The sequence below is a fragment of the Podarcis erhardii genome (genome assembly GCF_964252035.2).
Source record: "Podarcis erhardii genome assembly, chromosome: 2".
Taxonomy (NCBI): domain Eukaryota; kingdom Metazoa; phylum Chordata; class Lepidosauria; order Squamata; family Lacertidae; genus Podarcis; species Podarcis erhardii.
The window spans coordinates 3,602,988-3,629,213 of record NC_138498.1 but is presented as its reverse complement, the minus strand read 5'-3'; the positions used below and the strand labels follow the sequence as shown (position 1 = coordinate 3,629,213).

The following is a 26,226-nucleotide window of genomic DNA, read 5'->3' as shown; positions in this document are numbered from 1 at the left end:
GGCCTTTGACCATTTTGGTTGCCCTCCTCTGGACACGTTCCAGTTTGTCAGTGTCCTTCTTGAACTGTGGTGCCCAGAACTGGACACAGTACTCCAGGTAAGGTCTGACCAGAGCAGAATACAGTGGCACTATTACTTCCCTTGATCTAGATGCAATACTCCTATTGATGCAGCCCAGAATTGCATTGGCTTTTTTAGCTGCCGCGTCACACTGTTGGCTCATGTCAAGTTTGTGGTCAACGAAGACTCCTAGATCCTTTTCACATGTACTGCTCTCAAGCCAGGTGTCACCCATCTTGTATTTGTGCCTCTCATATTTTTTTTTGCCCAAGTGCAATACTTTACATTTCTCCCTATTAAAATTCATCTTGTTTGTTTTGGCCCAGGTCTCTAATCTGTCAAGGTCGTTTTGAAGTGTGATCCTGTCCTCTGGGGTGTTAGCCACCCCTCCCAGTTTGGTGTCATCTGCAAATTTGATCAGGATGCCCTTGAGTCCATCATCCAAGTTGTTGATAAAGATGTTGAATAAGACCGGGCCCAAGACAGAACCCTGTGGCACCCCACTAGTCACTCTTCTCCAGGATGAAGAGGAACCATTGATGAGCACCCTTTGGGTTCGGTAAGTCAGCCAGTTACAAATCCACTGAGTGGTAGCATAGTCAAGACCGCATTTTACCAGCTTCTTTACAAGAATATCATGGGGCACCTTGTCAAATGCCTTGCTGAAATCAAGGTAGGCTACATCCACTGCGTTCCCTTCATCTACCAGGCTTGTAATTCTGTCAAAAAACGAAATCAGGTTAGTCTGACATGACTTATTTTTCAGAAATCCATGCTGACTATTGGTGATCACAGCATTCCTTTCTAGGTGCTCACAGACTGTTTGCTTAATGATCTGCTCCAGAATCTTCCATGGTATTGATGTCAGATTGACTGGGCGGTAATTATTTGGGTCCTCTCTTTTCCCCTTTTTGAAAATAGGGACAACATTTGCCCTCCTCCAGTCTGCCGGGACATCGCCTGTTCTCCAGGAATTCTCAAAGATGACTGCCAGTGGTTCTGAGATCACATCTGCCAGTTCTTTTAATACTCTTGGATGCAGTTCATCTGGCCCTGGAGACTTGAATACATCTAAACTAGCCAAGTATTCTTGTACTATCTCCTTAGTTATTCTGGGCTGTGTTTCCTCTGCTGAATCATTTGCTCCAAATTCTTCAGGTCGGGCATTGTTTTCTTTATCGGAGAAGACTGAGGCAAAGAAGGCATTGAGGAGTTCAGCCCTTTCTGTGTCCCCTGTTTGCATTTCACCATCTTCTCCTCTGAGTGACCCCACTGTTTCTTTGTTCTTCCTTTTGCTACAAACATACCCATAAAAGCCTTTTTTGTTGCTTTTAACCTCTCTAGCAAGCCTGAGTTCATTCTGTGCGTTAGCTTTTCTGACTTTGTGTCTACACGTGCTGGCTATTTGTTTGAATTCCTCTTTGGTGGTTTCCCCCCTTTTCCATTTTTTGTACACATCCTTTTTTAATCTTAACTCAGTTAAAAGTTCTTTAGATAGCCACCCTGGCTTCTTTAGGCACCTTCCATGTTTCCGTCTCATTGGTATTGCCTGAAGTTGTGCTTTTACTATCTCCCTCTTAACAAACTCCTAGCCATCATGAACTCCCTTTCCTTTTAGTATTACTGTCCATGGGATCTCACCCAGCACTTCCCTAAGTTTTATGAAGTCGGCTTTCTTAAAGTCAAGAAACTGAGTCCTAGTATGCTTGGCTGCTCCTTTCCGCTGTATAGTAAACTTCAGAAGAGCATGATCACTCGCACCTAATGATCCTTCCACTTCTACCCCACTAACCAGGTCATCAACATTGGTTAGGACCAGATCTAAAATGGCTGTTCCTCTTGTTGCTTCTCCCACTTTCTGGACAATGAAGTTGTCTGCAAGGCCAGTGAGGAATCTGTTTGACCTTATGCTCTTGGCTGAGTTTGACATCCAGCAAATATCCGGGTAATTGAAGTCCCCCATTACTACTATCTCCCTTCCTTTTGCATGCTTGGCCATCTGTTCCAGGAAGGCATCATCTATGTCCTCCGTTTGGCTTGGGGATCTATAGTAAACTCCCACAATGAGGTCCCTGTTATTCATCTCTCCCTTAATTTTGACCCAAAAGGGTCTTCTCATTTGCAATTAACACATTTTTTGTGTGTTTTTAAACTCTTGCACCAGTTTTGTTTCCCTGGTTGATTTCATGTAGATTTTAAACTAAACATATCTGGTTATTGCTGGTTGTGTATGTTATAGGGACCCTCATTGGATATTGTACTCTGCATTATATAAAATGAGACCATTTGTTCATCTAGCTCAGTATTGGCTTTTTCTTTTTGAATGATCAGGAAATGGAGAAGAGGGGTGTCAAGCCTCAGAGACACAACCATGGCTAAATACAATTCTGTGCTGTTTCTCCCCACAGAAACATGCATCAGATGACAGGAACATCCAGTTAAGTATGGGAAGTGAGGACTGAGGCTGAAGGCAAAGACCTGCCATCTTCCTTTTGACCAGTATGGTCAATTCTTTGCTGTCTCTGCTCATTCACCTGACTGCTCTGAGCATCCACAAGAGAGAGAAGAGGAAGCAGTATCTCACTCTCCCTGGGTGGAGAGGGCAAATGGGAATCGGTGGTTGTGGTGAGGCCACGGTGGAGCAACTCAGAGGCAGGGGTCTACAGGTCTCATCTTGTCAAGTGCGTACCCCCACATCTGCCAACCTGGAACAAGCAATGGAATCAGCACCAAATGTCTCTAGGCCAGGCTTGGCCAACAAGGTGTCCTATAGAATGGTTTAAACATTAAGTTCTTGGTTCCTCAAGAACTGCGCATGAACTCCATAGCAGCTTTCTAGAAGCTTTCCACGATACCCTTTGAAAATTTCCTCCAGTGAATTATAAATATAATAAATGTAATAAATAAAAAACCAACAAACTCCCTGACCCTACTAGAAGTTATAAATGCAATGCGAAGGAGGAGGAAAGCCGAGGTTTCTGTGTCTTTCTTAAGAGAGTGCCTCACTTCGTTCCAGACTATTAGAACCCCTTTAATTCAATGGATGCTTTCGCCACCACCCCTACAATAACTGTTACTTCATTTTTGCTTTAATTCAGACATTTGTAAGAGATGGAGAGAGATGTGTGTCTGGTGTTAGATAACAAGGGAGGGAGAGATGTTTCTATTAACCCAGTGAGATGAATTCTGCTATGAGGTAAGAATGCAATATTTTTCTGTCCAAAATCTTGGAACACTTCACCCCCTCCATTGCCTTTGGGGGGGTAACTAGATAGATCTATTTGCTCCACCCACATGTCACCTCTTCTGATTACAGGCATTTTCTTTCATAAAGAAGGACCAGGCCTGCAAACTGATCTGAGAATCCAATTCAGAGCCATTGCCAGAGGCAAGTATGTAGGCAAATGCAGGCTCCAACCTCCCTATACTCATCAGTAGGTGGACTGTTGCGTTCTGCTTCTCAAACAGTTTGAGAAAAAGCAGTCCTATAGAGAGTGAAGTATTGCCCTCTTTTCAGCTGCTCTGAAGACCTCAGCACTTGTGTACTCTGGAAAGACTGATCGACCAGGCAGGAAAGGATGACAGACCCTCCAAGTGTCCCTTTTCCCAGGGACATCCCGGATTTAGAGAAGCCATCCCAGTTTCTGATTTGATTCTGGAAAGTCCCACTTTTCCTTAGGATGTCCCTTTTTCATTGGAGAAATGTTGGAGGATATGGAGTTATCTGACTCTCGAGCTGTCTGAAGGCAATCCTGCATAGGGAAGTTTTTTTAAATGTTTAATGCTCTTGGAAGCTGACCAGCGTGGCTGGGTCAACCCAGTAGGATGTGTGGGGTATAAATAGTCAAACTATATGAAACGGGATGTCCCTATTTTCATCAGCAAAATCTTGGAGGGTATGGGATGACAACCAAGTCAGCCGTAGTCCTCAGCCTTGCTGAATGTGTGATGCCTTCCAGACATCGCTAGACTCCAACTCCCACTGCCAACATGGCTGATGGTCAGGGATGGTGGCAGTTTCAGTCCAACAACATCTTGAGGACACCACATTGACTTCCTCTGTTCCAGGCCAAAACTAGAATGAATGGGTAAATTCTCCAGAAAATTCTGGACACACTTTGAGTCCATATATTAAAAACAGACCACCGTAACTGCCCTGACACCCCTGCATAGGCATTGAGTCACATCAGTCTGTGCTGTGCTCCTAGAAAACTATGCAGAATATCTCTTGCCACCCTGCAGATGTGAATCTGACTCGTAGGATCAGCATATATATAAGTAGAAAGACCTACATTGGCTCCCAGTACGTTTCCGAGCACAATTCAAAGTGCTGGTGTTGACCTTTAAAGCCCTAAACGGCCTCGGCCCAGTATACCCGAAGGAGCGTCTCCACCCCCATCATTCTGCCCGGATGCTGAGGTCCAGCGCTGAGGGCCTTCTGGCGGTTCCCTCATTGCGAGAAGCAAAGCTACAGGGAACCAGGCAGAGGGCCTTCTCGGTAGTGGTGCCCGCCCTGTGGAATGCCCTCCCATCAGATGTCAAAGCGATAAATAACTACCTGGCATTCAGAAGACATCTTAAGGCAGCCCTGTTCAGGGAAGTTTTTAATCTGTGATATTTTACTGTACTTTTGGTTTCTATGGAAGCCGCCCAGAGTGGCTGGGGAAACCCAGCCAGATGGGCGGGGTATAAATAATAAATTATTATTAGTAGTAGTAGTAACTCTTTTCCTTTCAGCAGTTACTGTGTTGAACATCAAAAGAAGTGAAAGCCTAATATGGCAGTTTAAAGCAAGCTTTAAAAAGCTTGTTGGCTCTTCTTTAAAATGCCAGATTGGCTACCAATTAATTGTCAAACTAAATTCAAGGTGCTGTTTTTGGTGTTATAAAGCCCTGTGCAGGTAAGGTCCAGGATACTTGAAAGATAATCTCACCCCTTATATACGCAGTAACGGCACTCTGCAAGTGAGGGCCTCCTGTAGATACCATTTCATCAGGAGCTCCATTCTGCACAATACAGGAATCAGGCTTTTAGTGTTGTGGCACCTGCCCTATGAGATGCCCTCCCCTTGAATATGAGACAGGCGCCATCTCTACTGTCTTTTTGGCACCTGATAAATACCTTCCTCTTCCAACCAGCCTTTTAAGCTGAGATCTTTTTCTGTCTGCATTAGTACTGGAATAGTTTTTATTGAATTATCACTGGTTCTTCGCCATCCTGGGCACCTTTGGGAGGAAGGGAGGGATAGGAATATAATAAAATAAATAATAAAGAGTAGGAGATGCAAGCATCACAATGAGACAGGAAATTAAGTGCATCAGGACAATTCTGTTCTAATTAAGAATTCAATTTAAGAATTGAATTTAAAAGCAGCTAAAGTGTTCTCCTTTAGCCCAAGATTGTCTTATAGAGAGACATTCCAATTGCTATTAGTTGTTTGAGAGATGTTTTGGATCAGGCAACTATTTTAAATGTGCACAAAGGCATAGGAAGCTGAATAAATAAGAGCTGGGGATTATTTACAGGCATACATACATTTGAAACGTTCAGGCACACGAAGCCACTGTGTTCACTGCAGATATTGAAAGAATGGCATGTCATTTTCTACAGCACCAACTTGTGATGGTGGTTATGGGCTCGATGACATCACAGCTTCTCCTAGGCAAAAAGGAAATCCCGGAGCAGAAGGGAGGCTGCGGAAGAAGGCAAATTGTGAATAAGAGGCTGATTAACTCTAAGATGCAAACAGCATCAAGGGGTGATTACTTCTCTGGGGATTATAATATGCCAGATGTTTGAAATCGAGGCCAGATGTTCATTCTAGGTATGCGCTAGCATCAACAAGAGGAAAGAGAGCCACATGCTCAGAAATACCACAGAGAGCACAAATAGCTAACGGCTTGGAAGGGCTCTCGTTGTCTAGAAGCATATTGCACAGGATGACTCACAAGCCAGAGCTGCCTCCCTGTGCTGAGAGGAGAGTGGGATGTAGGTAACCATAGTACAATGCCAGGCAATGCTTCTCGGCATGAGAGGGAGCCTAACTAGAACACAATAGAATCTGGATTTATTAAGATACCTTCCCTACTGTGAACAGTGGGGGCTGGAGAGCTGTACAGTTGGCAAAGCTGCAGGTTGTTGCTGTTGTTTTAAAAGGCATCTTTTACTTTCCATTCCCCCCTGCTCATCTGCCTACACAGCTTGAGGCCAACCAGGAACTTATATACCTTGAGCATAATAGCCAAGATCTTTATCTACATAAGCCACAAAAGTTTGAATGGGGGATGGGAGGGAAATGCTGAAAGGGATTGATCCTTAGGGATTGATCCTCTTTGGACTTTGACTAGTTGTTTTTGCTGTATTTTTTTTTTAATGGCAAAGACCAAAGAAGATGAAGAAGGGGCAGAAGAAGGAGACAGGTCCTCAGGTGAAGCCTGACCTCAGGCACTTGGTGGCCTCAACTGCCACCTGCAGTATGGGGAGAATATTGACCTGCATTATAGAGTTGTCCTAAGATTTACTGCACAACTGTATGCAAAGCTCCTTGAGCACTCGCAGACATGATTTACTAACATTATTATTCATATTTCCATCACTGGCATCATCCATACTGAAAACAATTTTTTTCCCCCGGAGGGGTAGCAATCTTTGTCTCTTGCAGCAAAGGCAACCAAGACTCTTAAAGACACTTTATTACGCCAAAGCCTTTGTGAACTACAGTCCATGCCATGAGAGGCACAAAGTGCTGCACGTGTGTGAGAAGGCTCCAAAATGCAGAGAAGTACAAACACTATTAGTGCTGCCATACATCCGGATTTTCCCAGACATTGTCATGATTTCAAAGGTGGAATTGACGTCTGGAGGGAATTTCTCTAAGGCGGGGCTTTGTCCTGGATCTTAAGCAAGTCAATCAAAAAATCGTGGTTTTCTGGCGTTTTTGTAAAAAAAAATCTCAACAACTTTTAGGGTGTCCTGGTTTTTAATTTTTGAAAGTAAAAAATAGGCAACCCTATTTAACAGTGGCCATTCACAAAAACAAAAACTAGTTCCATTGATAACAGAGGCATCCTGGAACTGCTAAGCCAATTACGACATATGGTATGATTTTTTAAAAAATGGTGCCGATTCAATCCACAAGTGATAGCACCAAATCTCTTGATGAATTGTTAGTTATGTGGAGCGGCTGAGCTATCTCCCTTTGAACTTCCTTTGTCCCAGTATGGTCACCTGATGGTCGGTTACAGAGTGTCCTAGGAGGCTGTAATGTTTGTCCACAGACTTTGGCATATTGCCATATCTGATGTTAGATTTACATTCTCTTGCGCAGAGGCTGCCTGTTTGCCCCATGCAGAACTGCATAAGGGCATGGCTCACAGACATCACGTTGGTAGGTGAATGAACCCCTACTGTTGTCGCTGGCATCATTGGGTCCTGTAATAGTGCTGCCAGAGTAGACATGGAGACAGAGTTGACAAATCCCCACTTCCCAAAGGAGAAGACTTCATAGAATCATAGAGTTGGAAGAGACCACAAGGGCCATCGAGTCCAACCCCCTGCCAAGCAGGAAACACCATCAGAGCACTCCTGACATATGGTTGTCAAGCCTCTGCTTAAAGACCTCCAAAGAAGGAGACTCCACCACACTCCTCGGCAGCAAATTCCACTGTCAAACAGCTCTTACTTTTCTGCAAGCCAAATATAGTCCATGATGTTAATGTTCACCACACGTCCCCTCAGGCACCTTGGCTGTAGAAGAGCTGAAGAATTCTCTCAGCACTCAAGGCGATAGCAGGCCAGAAGCCTCTGTGATGGTGCAGTAGCTTCTGGGACATACTCATCTTTAGCAGTGAAAGGAATGCTAGGTGGCCATTCCTATTACAGAGGATCCTTCTTTAGGCCAGGCAGTCTGATTTGAAAGAGATGCCAGTTCATTTCTGACTGATCCTTTTTGGTAACCATCTTACCCTGTCCTCTTTACTCATGATTCACTAGGAAACTTATCTCAATTTTTACATTTCCAGCTTCTATAATGTGAGCATAAAATCAGCAATGACTAGAATGCACCTTGGCTTTTATTTAGATAGTCGTAAATTGCAGTTTCATAAAGAAACACACACACACACACACTCAAAACAAGGCAGTGTTAGCCATACAAAAGCTACAATTATAATAAAAACATCAGTAAAAACATCATTCAAGACATCCATAATTACTGGCCTGTTAAAATAAAATTCACATTTCAAAAGCCAGTTTCTCTTCTGCTTTTTATCCCAAGGTTACAAAATTCTGACATGACACCAAAAGTACAAAAAGTGTCCCCTACAAATCTCCATAAGGCTGGCGTTTAGAAGAAGCTGATATAGAGGGGGTGTAGCTGTTCTGATATCTGCAAATGAGAGAGATCACTGGCAAGGGAGTCCCCTTTAATAAGACAATTTCTGATGGTGAAAATGTCGGCAGGAGAGAGAGAGAGGCAGCTCTGCCCCACCCTACATTTTAACTCTGCTATGATAGAAGATCAGGTTACTTCCAAATGGAAGCAAACAATAATAAATTGTGCTCATTCACTCACAGTGTTTAATGGGACATTGCTCCCAGGTAAATGTGCAGAAAATTGCAGTTGTGATATAGGCAGCCCAGTCACAAGCCATTCAAAATGCAAAGGACATACACATACCAATCATATGGGATGTGTTATTATGCCTGACACAATGCAGCAAATGTACCCATGGTAACAAAAAGGATTTAAACCAAGGAGCCCTTTAGATCTCAAAATTAACTAGCACAAATTTTTATCAGGGTCAAGAGCTGTTTGCCACCTGAGGATAAGCTTTCCCCTTCAACTAGAGCCATTCAGTTTCAGGGTTCCTGTCAGTACCAAAATCGCCTCTTTGAATCAAGATTCAACTGCTACTCTCCAAAGAGTGAGAGATGCCAACTTGTATTTTGCCTCAGGCAGCAAAATATTTGGGGTCACAGCCCTGCACAGCCCCCTAGGATCTACCCTGTATTTTGAGCTTACAGAGGGTAACATTTCAGCCCCACAGCAACTTTGCAAGTTATGTTGAGAGAGACAGAGTGATTTCCCAATGTTGCAAATTTAGTTTGCACAATTAAAGCTGATTGCTCCATGATATTTGCTTCCCCAGCCCCAGCCCCCAAATCAGACTTTTTCTGATAAGAGAAGTGATGAGGAAATGCTCAGGAAATGAGTAAACTAACATTTGCCTCATGCAACATTGTCTAACTCCCCACATACCAATCAGAATGAAAGTTCAATGAACAGGTCAGCTGGAAGTGACCTCAGAGGGATTAAAGGCATTCCCAGGGGGTTCCAAAATGCATTTCCAGGTAGTGTTGGGATTATGTTCAGTTCTATGATGAATGTTCACTGTATGGTTCATTTTTTATGTAAACTGCTTAGAAATGTTAATGATTAAGCAGCATATAAATGCCTTAAATCAGAGGTGGGGAAGGTTTTGCCCTTTGCCCTTTGCCCATTTCCCCATACTCCCCTTTTAAGCTACACACACACACACACACACACACACACACACACCGTGCCTGATCTCAGAGGCTTAGAGTGGAGTGGGAGGAGACACACAAAGCTCTTTTAAAGTTTCCCCATGCTTTTTAAGCCACCAACATTGTGGACTTAAAAGGGAGGAAACATGCAAAAGGCTTTAAGACAGCCTCCACACTCCCTTGGGCAGCTCCAGTGGAAGTACAGGAGTTGTCTTAAAGCCTTTGCAAAAGACTCTTTAAAGTAGTTTGCATGCACACCCTGCTTCAAAGGGCACACTTGGGCAGGGCTTCGATCCCCACTCACCTGAGGAGCAGAGATTAAATCCTGCTACCTTGGCTGGAGGATCCTGTCCAGACAAGCAGGCTATTGCAATGCAGGGATGGGCAGCAGGTACATCAGGATCTGTAGCTAGAAGATCTCTGTTTTGCAGTAGATCAGCAAGAGTTTTTGGTTTTTTAAAAAATAATATTTATTAAAGTTTCAAAGGTTACAAAAAGAAAAAGAAAAAACACCAAGTTAAACCAACACTTAACATCACATCACAATAATAAAAATGAAAAGAGAATAGAAAAAAGAAAAATAATAATTATAAAAAACAGAAAAACAGACAGTTTTTTTTTTTAAAAAAAACACAACGAACCTTCTCATAACTTATCTTTCATTTGCTTGTTTCCTTGACCTCCTCGCACCTCCCTTTTTTGTATTCTAGTTCGGTTAGCTTTTTCAGCAAATCCTTTCCTTTTTTTCCCTCTTATTCTTTTTTATTAGTTATTTCCAAAAAAACACACAAGGTAACACACAAATACAAAGAAAATACACAGAAAAGAAAAATTAAAAATAATAAACAGCAATTATCATTTCCATATCATCCATATAACATAGTCGTCTCTTACGGGACTTCCTTCAGCCTGTCCGTAAATCATTCGAAGCAATAAATAAAATTACACGTTTCATTACTTATATTGTCATTATACCGATTCCTAATTCCTGTTTGCTTTGCACAATAACTCTTAGTCTTTCACAGTGCGTCTCTAAATCCCTTTAGCGTTATTTGCCCTTCACTAATACATTCCAGATAATCTACATACTTTTCCCAATCTTTGGTGAACACTTGGTCTCTTATGTATCTAACTTTTCCTGTTAATCTATCCAACTCTGCGTAGTCCGACAACTTAGATCTCCACTCCTCCACCGTTGGGGTTTCCCGTAGTTTCCACTTCTGGGCTAATACTACCCTTGCTGCCGTAACCGCATAGTATACCAATCTGCGATCTTCCTTTTTTATCTCTTGTCCTAATATCCCTAGAAGAAAGATTTCTGGTTTCTTTATGAACGTGTACTTTAATATCTTCTTCAATTCAGTGTGTACTTTCTCCCAAAATTGTTTCACCCTTCTGCACTCCCACCACATATGGTAGAAGGAGCCCTCTATATCTTTACATCTCCAGCACTTATTATCCACCTTATACATTTTTTATAATTTCATGGGTGTCAAGTACCACCTATAAAACATCTTCATAACGTTTTCCCTTATCGAAGTACACGCCTTGACCTCCTCGCACCTCCCTTTTTTGTATTCTAGTTCGGTTAGCTTTTTCAGCAAATCCTTTCCATCTTTCCCAATTTTTATCCTATAATTTATCTTAATATAATATAACGTTACCTTTCTTCCTTTCATCCATTTCATCCAATCTATTTTTACTTAATCCTTTATAATATTTCTGCTAAAGCCACATAACTTCATTCCAACCTCCTTCTAACATTCCTTAATTTTACAATATTTCTGTAGATAAACTTTAAATTTCTTCCAGTCTTCTTCCACTGACTCTTCCCCCTGGTCTCGGATTCTGCCAGTCATTTCCGCCAGTTCCATGAAGTCCATCACTTTCATCTGCCATTCTTCCCGGGTGGGTAGATCTTGTGTTTTCCAGTACTTTGCAATAAGTATTCTTGCTGCTGTTGTAGCATACATAAAGAAAGTTCTATCCTTCTTTGACACCAAGTGGTCGACCATGCCCAGGAGAAAGGCCTCTGGTTTCTTCAGAAAAGTATATTTAAATACCTTTTTCATTTCATTATAGATCATTTCCCAGAAAGTCTTAATCCTTGGGCATGTCCACCAAAGGTGAAAGAATGTACCTCCAGTCTCTGATCAGCAAGAGTTTTTGATGACAAACAGCATCAAAACAATTTGGCCCACTTGAATTAGGCTCCCAAAATTAAGACAGCTAAGCAGGATTTATACAGAAGGCGAGGGTGCAAAAAGTTGTGTTTCATCCCAATATACACAAGGGGTGCTGTGGTCTAAACCACTGAGGCTCTTGGATTTGCTGGTCAGAAGGTTGGCAGTTCGAATCCCCGCAACGGAGTGAGCTCTTGTTGCTCTGTCCCAGCTTCTGCCAACCTAGCAGTTCGAAAGCACGCCAAAGTGCAAGTAGATAAATAGGTACCGCTCCGGTGGGAAGGTAAACAGCGTTTCCATATGCTCTGGCACTCGTCACGGTGTCCCGTTGCACCAGCAGTGGTTTAGTAATGCTGGCCACATGACCCAGAAAGCTAACTGTGGACAAACCCCAGCTCCCTTGGCCTGAAAAGCGAGATGAGTGCCAACATCCTATAGTCACCTTTGACTGGACTTAACCATCCAGGGGTCCTTTACCTTTTTTATATATTCATTACTCTTGGATATTGCATTTGGTATTTATAAACCGCTTTGAGTTTTGTTTTTTACAATCCAGCGGTATATGGGTTTTATTAAATAAATAAAATAACAAAGCACAGATTGATCCATGCTTTTTCCTTTGGTAGGTCTTTACATAAATAAAGTCATCATGCTTTCTTTTCCTTTCACATTGGCTCCTGAGGCAGATGCAACTCATCCCCCAGGGGCACTATAGGGGTGGGACGAAGCCTCCCTTTGTTTGAACCCTACTGTCTGATCAATGTATGTGGAACAAGTAGCCTTACAGCACAATCTTAACAATGCCTACTCAGAGGCAGGTCCTATTGAATAAATGGGGCTTACTCCCAAGTAAGTAAGTTTAGAAATACAGCCTTAGCACGTGCACGTTTATTAAAAAGCAAGTCCCAAGCACTGAGTGTGATTTGGGCAGCACAACATCCTTGAAGTCCTACACACAATATAGAAAGCAGCAGGTATTGGCTCTAATGTTTTTAAGATGTTTATTGTTTCATCTAATAAATAAATAAGTAAACAATGTGATATAACTGCCGGTATGGTACTCTGAGGTGTTTTGAGAAGGGTGGAATACAATGGTGATAGTTTTCTCAGAGGCCATCAGAGGTACGTTGGCTGAGTAAGTGTGCCAGTGAGCTTCAGGGAGAAAGACTTTGTGGGCTTTCTCCTTGTCTTATGCCTTCTCAGTTCCAGTGTTTATCTTTCATTCCAGTTTATTCGCCCCGCCCACTAAATGTCCTTTTTTCCCTTGAAGTAATTGTGAATATTTATTTCATCTTTCTGCTAAATATTATTTGCTATCTTGTTGTCCTTCCTTTAGGTTTGCAGAATTCCTAGTATATGGTTACCAGACGTCCCCATTTCCTGGGGACAGTCCCCGGATTTACAAATCTGTCCCTGGACAAAATCTGTCTCCAGAATGTCCCCGGATTTCATTTCATGTCCCCGGATTTATATTTTAAGTGTTGTAGATTTATAAGTAGGGAATGATTGTTGCGTTATTGGTTCAACGGCACAACACACATCATATGGAGACTTCCGGCAAGGCAAAATGGCGGGTGCCACGGCAGCGAGCAGGTCCTGAAGCCAGCCAGAGCCAATTGCACTACCAGACTGGCTCCAGGCTGCTAGACTGTCGCTGCCGCCACCACTGCCGAGGGGGAACCAGGGACGCCCGGCGCATCAACTGGGGAAACCACACACACACACACACACACACACACACACCCTGCGACCAAAATTGAGCCAAGCATGAGAGTGCCCAGCCAACTGCCTAGTAGCGCTCCAGGGCCAGGAAAACCCTGGAGCTGAGGCAGAGAGAAGGAGGAGAGGAGAAGGAGAAGGAAGAAAGAGAAAGAGGAAGGAGAAGGAGAAAAAAGAGGGGAGCCCTGACCTTGCCGCACCACTGCCGCCGCTCCGGAAAAGAGGCAGGAGGGCAAGGATGTGTGGCCGGCTAGTGCTCCAAGAGAGCAGGCCCAGAGGAAGGCCACATGACAGAGGAGACCACAGAAGAGAAGATATTACTTCTTAACTTTTTAAATAACTTTAAAAATATATCTTCATCCCCTTTTTTAATTAAAAAAATATCCCTGGATTCTTTGAAAAAAAATCAGTTAACCTTATCCTAGTAGACTTCTTCTTCATAGAGGAGGGATATGAGTGTTTATCTTGGCAAGATAGCCCCAACATGAGAGAGAGACATTGCACACTTTTGTAAATCAACAAAATCTTTAATTAATAAATAAATAAATAAATAAATAAATAAATAAATAAATACTAGTCATAAAAAAAGAGATCCATGCGTGTATGGAGTGATCTGCGTGGATCTGGATTATTATTATTTTATTATTTATTTTTTGTGTTTTTATCTTGTATAAAAGATAAAAACCCAAAACCCCCAAAGTTGAAGTAAGAAGGCATCTTCAAATGTTAAATAAATCCAAGCAGTGAATTCCCAGGACTTGGAAGCCCCCTGGTGATGAATTCACTCTTTCCACCCACCCACCCCCCTTTCAAAAATGTGCATGCAGTGAATGAGTTGGCATTCAAATCTATTCTTTTAAAAGCATATTTTCTATTATTATTGGGTCCATTCTGACAAATATTGGGTCCATTCTCTCACTTTTGACCCTTCTTGATTCCCTCATTTCTGGGGGTTGGACTAGATGACCCATGGGGTCCCTTCTAACACTTTCGTTCTACAATTCTCTCGCCTACAATTCCGACACCCGCTTCAGGTTGTATCAATAATACCAGCAGATAAACCACATTTTTTTCAGTTGATTTTTTTTTTAGGGGGTACAAAGGAGTGTGGCTTTGTTTTGGAGGTTTTTGTTAGGAAATCCTGACATCCAGTGGATGGGGAATGTATGACAGCTGACGTTACACGCCCAACATCCACTTAAAAGCCGTATGGTACCTTGTAACGCTTCCCCCAAAAGGATTCTTGGAGCTGTAGTGCTGAGAGCCGTTTGGAGACCCCCTATTCCCCTCCCAGAACTACCATTCCCAGAGTTCCCTGGGAAGTTGTGGGCATGTCTTTTGAGAGGCAATGGAGTGTGCCTCTGGGGTGAAATCAAAGCTTTTCAGCAGGAGCTATAAGGAAAAATGAAGGAGACGCCTGCGAGAAGCCAAGTTACAGGGAACCAGGCGGAGGCCTTCTCGGTGGTGGCACCTTCTTCATGATGATCCATTACTGCTTTAAGGGAGGTCTTGGAATAAGTAGGTTTGTTGCTGATCCAAAACACCCACCCACCCCACTCACACATGAAAACAAAGACCACCACAGCCAACTACAAAGGAATAACCACACCCTAGGCCAGGGGTCGGCAACCTGTGGCTCCGGAGCCGCATGTGGCTCTTTTACACCTTTGCCGCGGCTCCGGGGCGGATACTAGTGAGGGAACGAGGAGCATTGTGCGCCCCGACACTCCCCACTGTGGCGGGCGCTGTACTGGCTGTGACGACGCATGGGGGCGGTGCGTGCGTTAGTCACGCACCGCCCCGACGTCACCTTCCTGCCCGCTACATTGTAAGGGGCATGTACGCTGGTCACTGCATTGAAAGGGGGCATGTACGCTGGTCACTGTTTTGAAGGGGAGTGAAGAACACACACACACACAAAAAGGTAACTTGTTAATTTAAAATTTATTTCTATGAGGAGGAGTAATTCTGAGGGGTCAAACAAAGAAATAATTAAAAAAGTGACAAAAAAAGTTATTTTTATAATGACGAGTTTTGCGGCTCCCAGTTTTTTTTCCTTCGGAAACAGGTCCAAGTGGCTCTTTTTGTCTTAAAGGTTGCAGACCCCTGCCCTAGGCCAACCCCAACCTCTCTCACCACCAAAGGAACACAAGCAAACAGCAAAGAACCTGCACAAACAACGCTGACACCAAACCCTACATATAGGAAGTAAAATAGAAAAATCGCCACCCATCTTTCCCCCTTCCACCCCTTTCCCCTTTTCTTCCTAATGTCTCAACAAATGAAAATGATTTGTAAAAATGTTACATGGGGGGGGGGGACATGAGAGAGAGACATTGATCACTTTTGTAAATCAACAAAATCTTAAATAAATAAATAAATAAATAAATAAATACTAATCATAAAAAAGAGGCCTCCTCACCTGAAGGACATCAAAGCCCACCTGAAGTCCCAAAACAAAACTATCAGATCCTGATCCACGCAGATCCATGCATGTATGGAGCGATCTGCGTGGATCTGGATCTGATAGTTTAGTCTTTACGGTGGAAGGGAATCACATGTATAATCGTATGTTTGGGGACATCAGGTGGGCTTTGATGTCCTTCAGGTGAGCTTTGGGGTGTATGGCTGTGGCATTTGCCATCTAGGATGGGTCATAAGGAAAGGGTTAAAAAGGGTGTGATGTGATTGGCCAGTGAGAATGCAAGGGGGAGTAGAAGTTAGAGTGGGAGGTTTTGAAAGTCAGTTGAGGTTTGGGAGTTGGAGAAGGAAGAGGGAGGAATAGGCAGTGGGTTGGTCAAGTTGTATTGTGAGAGAGTGAGAGGAATTGTTAGGTTGAGTCAGATAGATAGTTGGAATAATCAGTTTGGAGTTGTTAGGAACTAAGATTAAGAAACTGACAAGAGAAAAATAAACTGAAACCATACGCTTGTTTCTGCATTTAATAATAAACTTGATTATTTGTTAATGTTAACAACTGTCTGGACTCCGTGTGTCCCCGTGAGAAGCGGGGTGGTGGCAGCAAAGAAAGCAATCACAGTGGTGGCCACATGTGGTGGGAGTGTGAAAAGATGAAAACATTTTGGGACTTAATATATAATGAACTGAAGAAACTTTTTAAGTATACATTCCCGAAAAAACCGGAGGCTTTTTTATTAGGGATAATAGGGGAGGAAGTAAAAAAGGAGGATCATAAATTATTCCAATATGCTGCAGTAGCAGCTAGGATCCTTGTGGCTCAAAAGTGGAAGTCACAGGAGACCCCAACGGTTATGGAATGGCAGGCTAATTTTTTTGAATACACAGAATTAGCTAAAAAGACATATAAAATCCAGGACCAAAAAGGGACAAAGTTTGAAGAAGAATGGGGTAAATTTGCGGCATACATATTAACTGTGATGTGTATAGAAGTGAATAAGAATCTGTAAGAGAAGATGTATATTAAGAAAACCAAGATGAGCTGCAAAGCCAAGATAACAAAGAGAAAGAGAGCTCAAAGTCTGCTCTGGTAGAGGGTTTCGGCTCGTGGTCAGAGGAAGTAGAGCTTGAAGGCTTAGAGAGAACCCATAGCAGAACTTTGGGACCAGAGTCTTGAGAGAAGCCTAGCCAGAAGGAAGAGTACTGAGAGGAAATTTATTTATTTTGTTAATTTATTGATAATTCTCACTCACACAATATGCCACCCAAAAAGATAAGAAACCCTGTGAGGGAAACAACTTATGAAAGCTCTGAAGGAGAGGAGAATGGAAATCCTCAGAGCAGAGTTTAGAAAATATAACTAGTATTCAACCTGAGGCAGGAGGTCAAAAATTCTCTGAAGAATTTGAAAAGTGGAAGCTAGAACAAGAATATAGATTGGAATTGGAAAAGATTAAATCTGCACAGGAGTTAGAAAGAATGCAATTTCAGTTGGAGACGAGGAAACTGGAATTAGCAGCTATGGAGAATCAAAATAATAGTAATAACACCAGTAGTCCAACTCAAGTGAAGGTAGATTTATACACCAGCTTTGGGATTACCTCAGAACAACTGAGAAAGAAATTCAGAAGTGTGACTAAAGTGAGGGAGGAGACATCCGCTCAGCTTGGGGCGAAAATCTCAAACTACCTCACAAAATGGTTAGAACAGGAGAGGGCAGACTCTGTTCCAAAAATCAAGAAGTGTTTGCTCTGGAACAATTTTATGAAACAATAAACGGCCAATTAAAATATCTTATAAAGGAAAGACACCCTCAATCACTTCAAGAAGCCGCTAACTTAGCTGACCAAATAAATGAAATAAGGGACCATAGGTTTGATGAACCAAGTTTTGGCGGGAAAGTGTGGGGGACTAACAGAAATAAATTCCAACAAGCAAAGGGAAGGCCCTCTTTAGAGAAAGACAAGGGAAATAGGCCATTGTCAAAAGGGCAAAATGACAAGGCCCAAGCCAACACCAGTCTCACTGAGGAGAAAGGGTGGAAAACAAATTATACAAATCCCAAAGAACTGAAATGCTGGGGATGTGGAATATTTGGCCACAAAAGTTTTAATTGTAGAGCTGGAGGAGAAAAGTCTGGTAATATTAGCCCTCAGAAAAAAAACGTATTGCATCAAAGCTGAGGAGAGTCAAGCTAGTCAGGATAGGCCGAAGCCTGCTGAAGTAGTGGAGGTGAAAGTGGCACATTGCTATGCTATAAAACAAGACAATCTTCTTGTGAAAAATGCTGGGGAAGATATTTGGATTGAAGGGTGAAGATTTCTAGGGTTAAAAGACACCGGTTCACAAGTCACTATTGCCCACCCAGAGATCATCTGTCCCACCAAAATAATTCCAGGGAAAGTTATGAAATTAAAAGGAATTTCAAAACACCCTGAGATATTACCAGTTGCAGAAATCCATGTTAAGTTTCAAGATTGGTCAGGAACATGGCAGGTTGCTATTTCTGAGGGGATTCCTACTGCTGTGCTGATCGGATGGGATCTCTTAGAGCATGTACAGAGTTCTTTTGTTGTTACTCGCTCCAAGGGGGATCAACAGTTTGTACAGGGCAAATGATATTAATCCTAGGGCCGCTGAATTCATAATGGAAGCTAAGGCCATTAAGTCCTGAGCAATAAAAATTTCCCTCGGGAGGGTTGGATATTGCTCACTGAGATCTTCACAATGCCAAAGAAGGGTCTTTCCAAAAGCAGACATGCCAGATTCCAATCCAGATGTTTCCAGAGCCGATTCCCTTGATGTTTTCCACACGCCACACTCTCCAGTTGACACTGACTGTTGAGGCAATGCACATCAGCAAGGCCAAAATATCCATCAGGAATGCAGATAACTGGAGGCAGGAAACTAAGCCATCTGACCACCAGGGAGCCTTCTTTCACCCGCAGGGGGGTTTGGAGAGGAGGGGAGCAGGGGAGACATTGGCAGACATCCTGGAAACAAGAGAAGACAAGATGCAGTGAGAGAGGGAATAACAAGCAAGTCTAGTCATTGAAGGACCTCTTCCCTCCTGCATTCTTCCTTCCATGCCATATGGTGTGATATGACATAAAATTGCTTGGCTTCTAGTGTGAAGGCCGCTCCCAACAAGGCCCTTTCCACATGGCCTAGGGGGTGAGGCCCACACTTACCAGCCCTACTGAAGAAGCTCCTCATGAGGCTGGAGGAACATGGCCTGGTTGTGGGGCATGAAGGCAGCTTCCCGCAAGGCCTTTTTCACCTTTTTCGCCTAGGCCCAGATTCACCAGACCCACTGAAGAGGCTCCTCCTGAGACCAAAGGAACATTGCCCGGCTGTGGGGCATGATTCGAAACTTGTGTGGTATTAGGCTTGTGGTATTAAACGGGAAGCAGCAAATGCAGTATTCCGAAAGGCAGTGAGGTTTTCCTGCACATGCTCTATACTGCTACATGAATTGTGCAAATAGGCAGCAGAGCAGGGTGCCAGGTCCCCCCCTCTGCCACAGGCCCTTCATCTGCTGTATTTTTCTTTGGGTAATATTCCAAATCTCCTGGCTCCTCCTTCTCTGCAGAACCTAAGGGAGCAGCACCAAGTTCTCCGTCACCCTCCAAGATCTCCACCCTATTAGTTCTTGGGAATCCTGGCTTTGTGATTAGAAAATTTCCCAAAGAACAAAAACAGTTACAGTGGCCTCAGATGCTCCCTTGAAGCAGTAATTTGGAAGATCCTAACATCTTCTCTGCGTGTCACTCTAGGCAGCTGTAGGCATGAAGGTGGTTTCTGCACCAGAATTGTCCACAGAGTGTACAATTGGAGAAGTGCCTTTGTAACTCTTTGAGTTTTCAGGATGCCAGGAACATTTGCATAGTTAACCAAAAAGATGAGCTAGAGATGCATTTGCAGGATCAAAACAAAGGTTTGCCCTGGAATATCAGTTCTGGGAGGAGGAAGAGCTAAGTGTCTTCATGCTCTGCCTGGAAGCTTCCTTGAATCATCCGTCCGGTTTTTGTGGACATCAGTGCATTGGACTAGAATGGCCTATCGGTCTGTTTGCATGACCCTAAGTAATTGTGAGGTTGGGTAACTTGCGATCTGAACAGCAGTGCCATATCCTAGAAAGGCAAACATCTTTTCTGTTTCTGTGGAATTAAGCTTTACTTAGAATAAGATACATTCTCCCCAAATTGCAGTCTCCCTCTGTCCTCATCTGCCACAGTCCACAAAAGTCTGGGCGTCTTTTTCTGTCGACCTTGTGCTTTCCAGTGTGGTGTAGTGGTTAAGAGCGGTAGTCTCGTAATCTGGGGAACCGGGTTCGCGTCTCCGCTCCTCCACATGCAGCTGCTGGGTGACCCTGGGCCAGTCACACTTCTTTGAAGTCTCTCAGCCCCACTCACCTCACAGGGTGTTTGTTGTGGGGGAGGAAGGGAAAGGAGAATGTTAGCCGCTTTGAGACTCCTGAAGGGGAGTGAAAGGCGAGATATCAAATCCAAACTCCTCCTCTTCTTCTCAGCAGAATGTTTCCAGTGATCAAGAGTCAAAGTCTCAGTGCCCCCTATATCTTCCTGCCCTTCTAAACTAGGAAAAGGTATATGTTTGATTTGCGTATTTTAAACAGGTCATGGGGAATTTAAATTTCCTGCCACAGAGTTTGGTTTATGTTGGCAAAGAATTTTGATTTTATTTGGATTCTTTTTAGCAACCATACAAAGAAAACAGGTGTCTTCTTTGTTAGGAAAGATTGTGCTGTTTAATGGCTGAGAGACCAGGGCTAAAATCCCATACACACTTACCTGGGAGTACCATTGAATTCAACAGTGCTTACTTCTGCGTAGACATGAATAGGATTACACCAAGAGCAACAAATCTGGTTTGCATTTACCTCTGCCAAGAACTTACTAGGTTGGGAGTAGCCAAAATGGTTCCCACCAGATGTTTTGCAGCACAGCTCCCATCGGCTTCAATGAGCGTGGCCAGTGATCAGGAACAGAGCTGAGAAGGCAGTGGTGATAAGTGGGGAGCTGAGTTTGAAAGCATTATGAGGGTGTGGGTGCCAAACCCCTCTAATCCCAGGATCCTGCAAGTATTAGAATTTAATCAAGTCTTGGGAGAGAGAGCCAGGGTGGTGTAGTGGTTAAGAGCGGTAGACTCGTAATCTGGGGAACCGGGTTCGCGTCTCTGCTCCTCCACCTGCAGCTGCTGGGTGACCTTGGGTCAGTCACACTTCTCTGAAGTCTCTCAGCCCCACTCACCTCACAGAGTGTTTGTTGTGGGGGAGGAAGGGAAAGGAGAATGTTAGCCGCTTTGAGACTCCTGAAGGGGAGTGAAAGGCGGGATATCAAATCCAAACTCCTCCTCCTCTTCTTCTTCTTCTTCTTCTTCTTCTTCCAAACAACTGGCCTCCTCCCAAACTGTAGTGCTTATATACTGGGATGGATCTCGTACACGGAAACCACAAGAAGAATTCATTTCCGCAGCAACTATTAACAGCCCCCCCCCCCAAAATCTATGAGAATTCCAAAGAGCTCAATATGGTTTCCAGAACCCTGAGAAAGCTGCACCTTTAACAAACTACAGTTCCCATGATTCTTGGTGGGGGCGCCTTAAATGTACGATGCGGCTACCAGGCTTGCAAAGCCAAGTTCACAGTCCTAAAAAGAAAGCTGGTTTAAGCAGGAATATAGGTCCCCAATTAAGGGCTGCTTCAAGCAGGAAGGTGGAGAGGCAGTGTGGCCTAGTGGTTAGGCTGCCAAACTAGGACCTGGGAGGCACCAGGGTTCAAATCCCCCACTCGGGTATGAAGCCACATCTAAAAGAGCATAGAAATAAACAAGACTACAAAATGATACAAGCATGTTCCCCCGCTTTGCAGCCTCCTTTGAACAGATGTGAGGAGGCTCGGTGTGCCAGCCTGCCCAGGGCCAGGCAATGTCTGGTTTTCAACGTCAGCTGATGAGCAGGACTTAAATTCTGCTCAGGTGGGTGGGATTCCAAGCAAACCCCTTCCTGATTCAGAAGCGGGTTTGTCTCCTAAACAGTCCCCCTTCTTCGTTTTAGCAGGGGAATCCAGTCTCATTCAGGCAGGGGGCTGCCTTGGATTTCCTGCTGAAACCCCCAAGCTGTCCAACTCTCTTTTAGCTGAAATCCCATCTTGAGGAAGGGGGTTTGCATTAGAAGTGGGACGGGCGGGGAGGGGGAATAGTTTCTAGCAGCAGTACCTTCCCAGGTGTTTTGAGGACCTATTACTAATTGATTGATTGATTTTCTATATAAACCTTTTGCAAATAGATATTTTTTTTAAAAAGAACCACAGTAAGCCAGACATTTCCTGCAAATTATCCCCCATGACCATAGCAAAGCTAACAATAATAACAGTAATAGCAGCATATTGGGCCTAAACTCTGCATAGGAAGGAAACAGGGGTGGGCTGTTTAAAATACTTGTGCCCAGAAAAGGGTGGTGGTGGACAAGAGAGGTTTAGGAGAGAAAGAGTGACCCCTCCCTTCCCCCAGCTTAATCTGCAGCTAAATTTGATGTAAAATGTGCTTTTCTTAAAAAACCAAAAAGCCAGCCACAGGGACAGTCTAAGGAACAATATTTTGGGGGGTGGGGCGATAGCTCCATTAGAGGTTCCACACTGTTAAGGAAAATTCCGGGTTGAGAGACTACTCAACAGCTCAGCTTGTCGGGGTACAGGTCCCCCGTCCCGTCCCCCCCGCAGGTCCATGTGGTCAGTAAAAGAAGGAAATTCCAGCCAAGCAATTTGGAGCAAAACAGCAGTCAGTAGACTCAGAGCCTTTATTGTTGCGCAACAGGTTCAACAGCAGCCATTGAACCCAGAGCATGGGACCATATTGACTTTGAAAACTTTCCCACCATGTGTCAGATTACAGTTTGCACAGCATCATCAATACATCATTGCTACATCATTAACATGTCACAAAAGGGGAGAGTGACACAAGATTAGTATAGACAGCTCTGTCAGGGCAACACCCAAGTACAGTATAAGATTAGCATCATCGGCATACATGTCTTAAGTACCCACCACCCAAAGTACAACAAAACTTCCTTGGCATGTCTGGAGCCAGAGGCAAGTCTGGGGATGAGATTTGGCTTCCCTTGGAGAACAAGGAGCCCAGCAATTGTCACCTCTGGGCATTTCCTGAGGCAGGAGGTGTGTACACATGCCTTCAAGCTTGGGGAGGTGGAAGGGGAAAGAGTCTTTTTTCCAAGGGCAAAATGGTGCTGGAATGGAAGAACTTGGCAAAGGGGTTGATTTTATGTGATTCATAAAGATTGGTATCTTCCCTGAGCTGTCAAGTCGAAAGGATAGGTTCAGGCATAATATTCGTAACATTTAACAACTTTAAAGATGTCCACCCCGCACCCCCCATAGGTTCCATAGGAACTGCACATATTTTCTCTGCATTTAACTACAGTTCAGACTTAGACATATTTCACACCCCCTTTGGTCCCATATGTTATATAGATATGCACTTAAAAACAACCTGGTACATAACAACACTCAAGTCCCTTCCAAGCAAACCTACACTTTCAATATTTAAAAAATATAAAAACCAAGGGTTTTGTAATTTCATTTCTGTGCACAAGAGTGTAGTCCTCATGATAAACCTTCTTTTGGGTGCGGAATTGCGTTTAAAGCAAACGCGTGCATATGCACATCCCGGGAGCTACAGTTCCCAGCTCCCTTGGCACACTGCGCTTTCCAGAGCCCCGAAGAAACTACAGTTCCCGACACCCTTAACAAACTGTAGAGATCTGTGTGGATCTGGATTTGATAGTTTACTCTTTACGGTTGGAGGGAATCACATGGAGGCCTCTTTTATGTGTTCTCTAGCATTTGTGTCCTTATTCCCTTTAGCTTGTTCCTTTTCTGGATTTCTTTCCTATGTGTACTCATAGATTTACATTTTTTGTCAGCTCTTTCATTTCTCTGGAGGAGTGTTTATTGGTAGTACCTTGAATAAATAGACAAATTTGGGATTTTTTCCTTTTAATATTATAGAATATCATCTTTTAATGCTATAGGATATCATCAATAGACATTCCTATTTTTTTATCATTTTCTGCATACAATTGTTTTATAATTTCTAATAGATTATGTTCTATGTTTTGAAATTAACTCCAGTACGTTTGTCCATTGATCTTCACTGTATTCTGTAGTAGTGATTGTATTCTGTTAATGTGATTATAGGTAGAGGAATTTAAGGATTTTGTTGTGGTTTACTATGATTATTGGCTAAATTTCCCAATCTATTAGCTAATAAATTTGTATTAAAAAGTGATCTTGGACTCCTCAATGATATGGACCACAAGCAAACAAAGAAAAACTTGGAAGTCAAGAGATGTGGAAAAATTAATCTCAATTCAAGATTGTGGCACTCTGCTCCCTGGTTCCATGCAACCATGCACCACTCTATAATGACAGCCAAAACTGAGCATGCAAGCTGTAAGGTTGCAAGTGTGCACAATTTATTGAAATTGACAACGGCTCCAAAAAATGGGCAGGAAGCAGTTGTTCAAGAGGCAACGTCCCTAAGCGAAAAACTGGAAATTTCAAGGTTGGTGGGAGCTTGAGAGCATTAGTAAAGTGTGGGAATGCCTTGGTGCAGGGGGTGAAATGGTGAGTATCAGGCACTGAAGTCGTAGTACAGATACCACCTTGCAGCAACAAGAAGCTGGACTTTTTGCCAGCAAAAACCACTCGTTTACAAGGGCAAAGTCACCATAAGAATTTGCGTTTGGGGGGTGTGGTGAAGGGACACAGTGCAGTGTCATTTGGAACCAACTTACTTCAAAGCCTTCTTGATTTGTCAGCTAGCCAGGATCGACAGACGGAAAGAGCACATAGGTAGGTCCTTTGGCCCCACACCTGCCAGAGTAGTTCCCCCTGCCAACATGCTCTCATCGTTGCACTATTGCAATGCACAACCAAATATGAAATAGTGTGCAGAGCTTGGGAGAAGGGCACACAGACCAGGGCGCGAGGCAGGGAGCGCAGGAGAACAGCAACAGATCTACTTATTCCAAGACCTCCCTTAAAGCAGTAGTGGATCCCTAAATGGATATCACCAATGGAAGCACAGGCCCAAAAAAAGTTAAATATGGAAAATAAATGGTTGAGATACTCAGACTTACTGATTGAGGATCAGGAAGGTATTAAGTTAAAACAGTTTGATCAAATTAAAGATAAAGTGAATTGGCTTCAATATTATCAAATTAATGAATTATTTAAGATTGACAAGAAAAATGGTTTTGCAACAGAAAAAACCAAATTGGAAACAGAGTTGTTAGATACTAAAGTTAAGAATATGTCTAAAATGTATAATTTATTTTTGGAGTGGCATACAAAGGATGAACAAGTTAAATTGGTTATGATTGATTGGGCAAGAGATGTGGGACATAATATAATGATGGAGGACTGGGAGAGGTTATGGAAGAAATGGATCAAGTTTACAGCATGTACGATGTTAAAGGAAAATATAATGAAAATGATGTATAGATGGTACTTGACCCCTGTTAAATTAGCAAAGATTTACCATAACTGTGATAATCAATGTTGGAAATGCAAAGAAAAAGAAGGAACTTTTTATCATATGTGGTGGACCTGTCCCAAGGTGAAAGACTTCTGGGAAAAGATTTATAATGAATTGGAAAAAAAAAAAGAAATATACATTTATAAAGAAACCAGAAGCCTTTCTTCTAGGAATAACAGGTTTGGAATTGCCCAAGAAAGATGTAAAATTATTTTTGTATGCCACAACTGGTGGGCTTATGGCCGAATAAAGTATTATCTATCTATCTATCTATCTATCTATCTATCTATCTATCTATCTATCTATCTGGTGCTCGAATCTTACTATCCAAGAAGTGGAAAACACAAGAACTACCAACTGTGGAAGAATGGCAAATGAAGATGATGGACTTCATGGAGCTAGCTGACCTTACTGAAAGAATCCGCGACCAGAAAGAAGAGGAATATCAAGAAGATCTGAGGAAATTTAAGGACTATTTGAATAAATATTGTAATATTAAAAATTAGAAGTTACTTGAAGTTACTTGTTTTGGAGGTTTTTGTTAGGAAATCCTAACATCCAGTGGATGGGGAACGCATGACAGCTGACGTTACACGCCCAACATCCACTTAAAAGCCATATGGTACCTTGAAACGCTTCCCCCAAAAGGATTCTGGGAGCTGTAGTACTGAGAGCTGTTTGGAGACCCCCTATGCCCCTCCCAGAACTACCATTCCCAGAGTTCCCTGGGAAGTTGTGGGCATGTC

At 43.0% G+C, this 26,226-nt stretch overlaps 1 long non-coding RNA gene across 1 annotated transcript; it reads left to right on the top strand.

Annotated features, from left to right (window-relative positions):
- The first annotated feature begins 14,187 nt into the window (after positions 1–14,187).
- On the top strand, positions 14,188–16,565 carry LOC309336248. Its single transcript, XR_014153932.1, has 2 exons — positions 14,188–15,101; positions 15,603–16,565. It is a non-coding gene; the product is annotated as an uncharacterized lncRNA (long non-coding RNA).
- Positions 16,566–26,226: the final 9,661 nt, after the last annotated feature.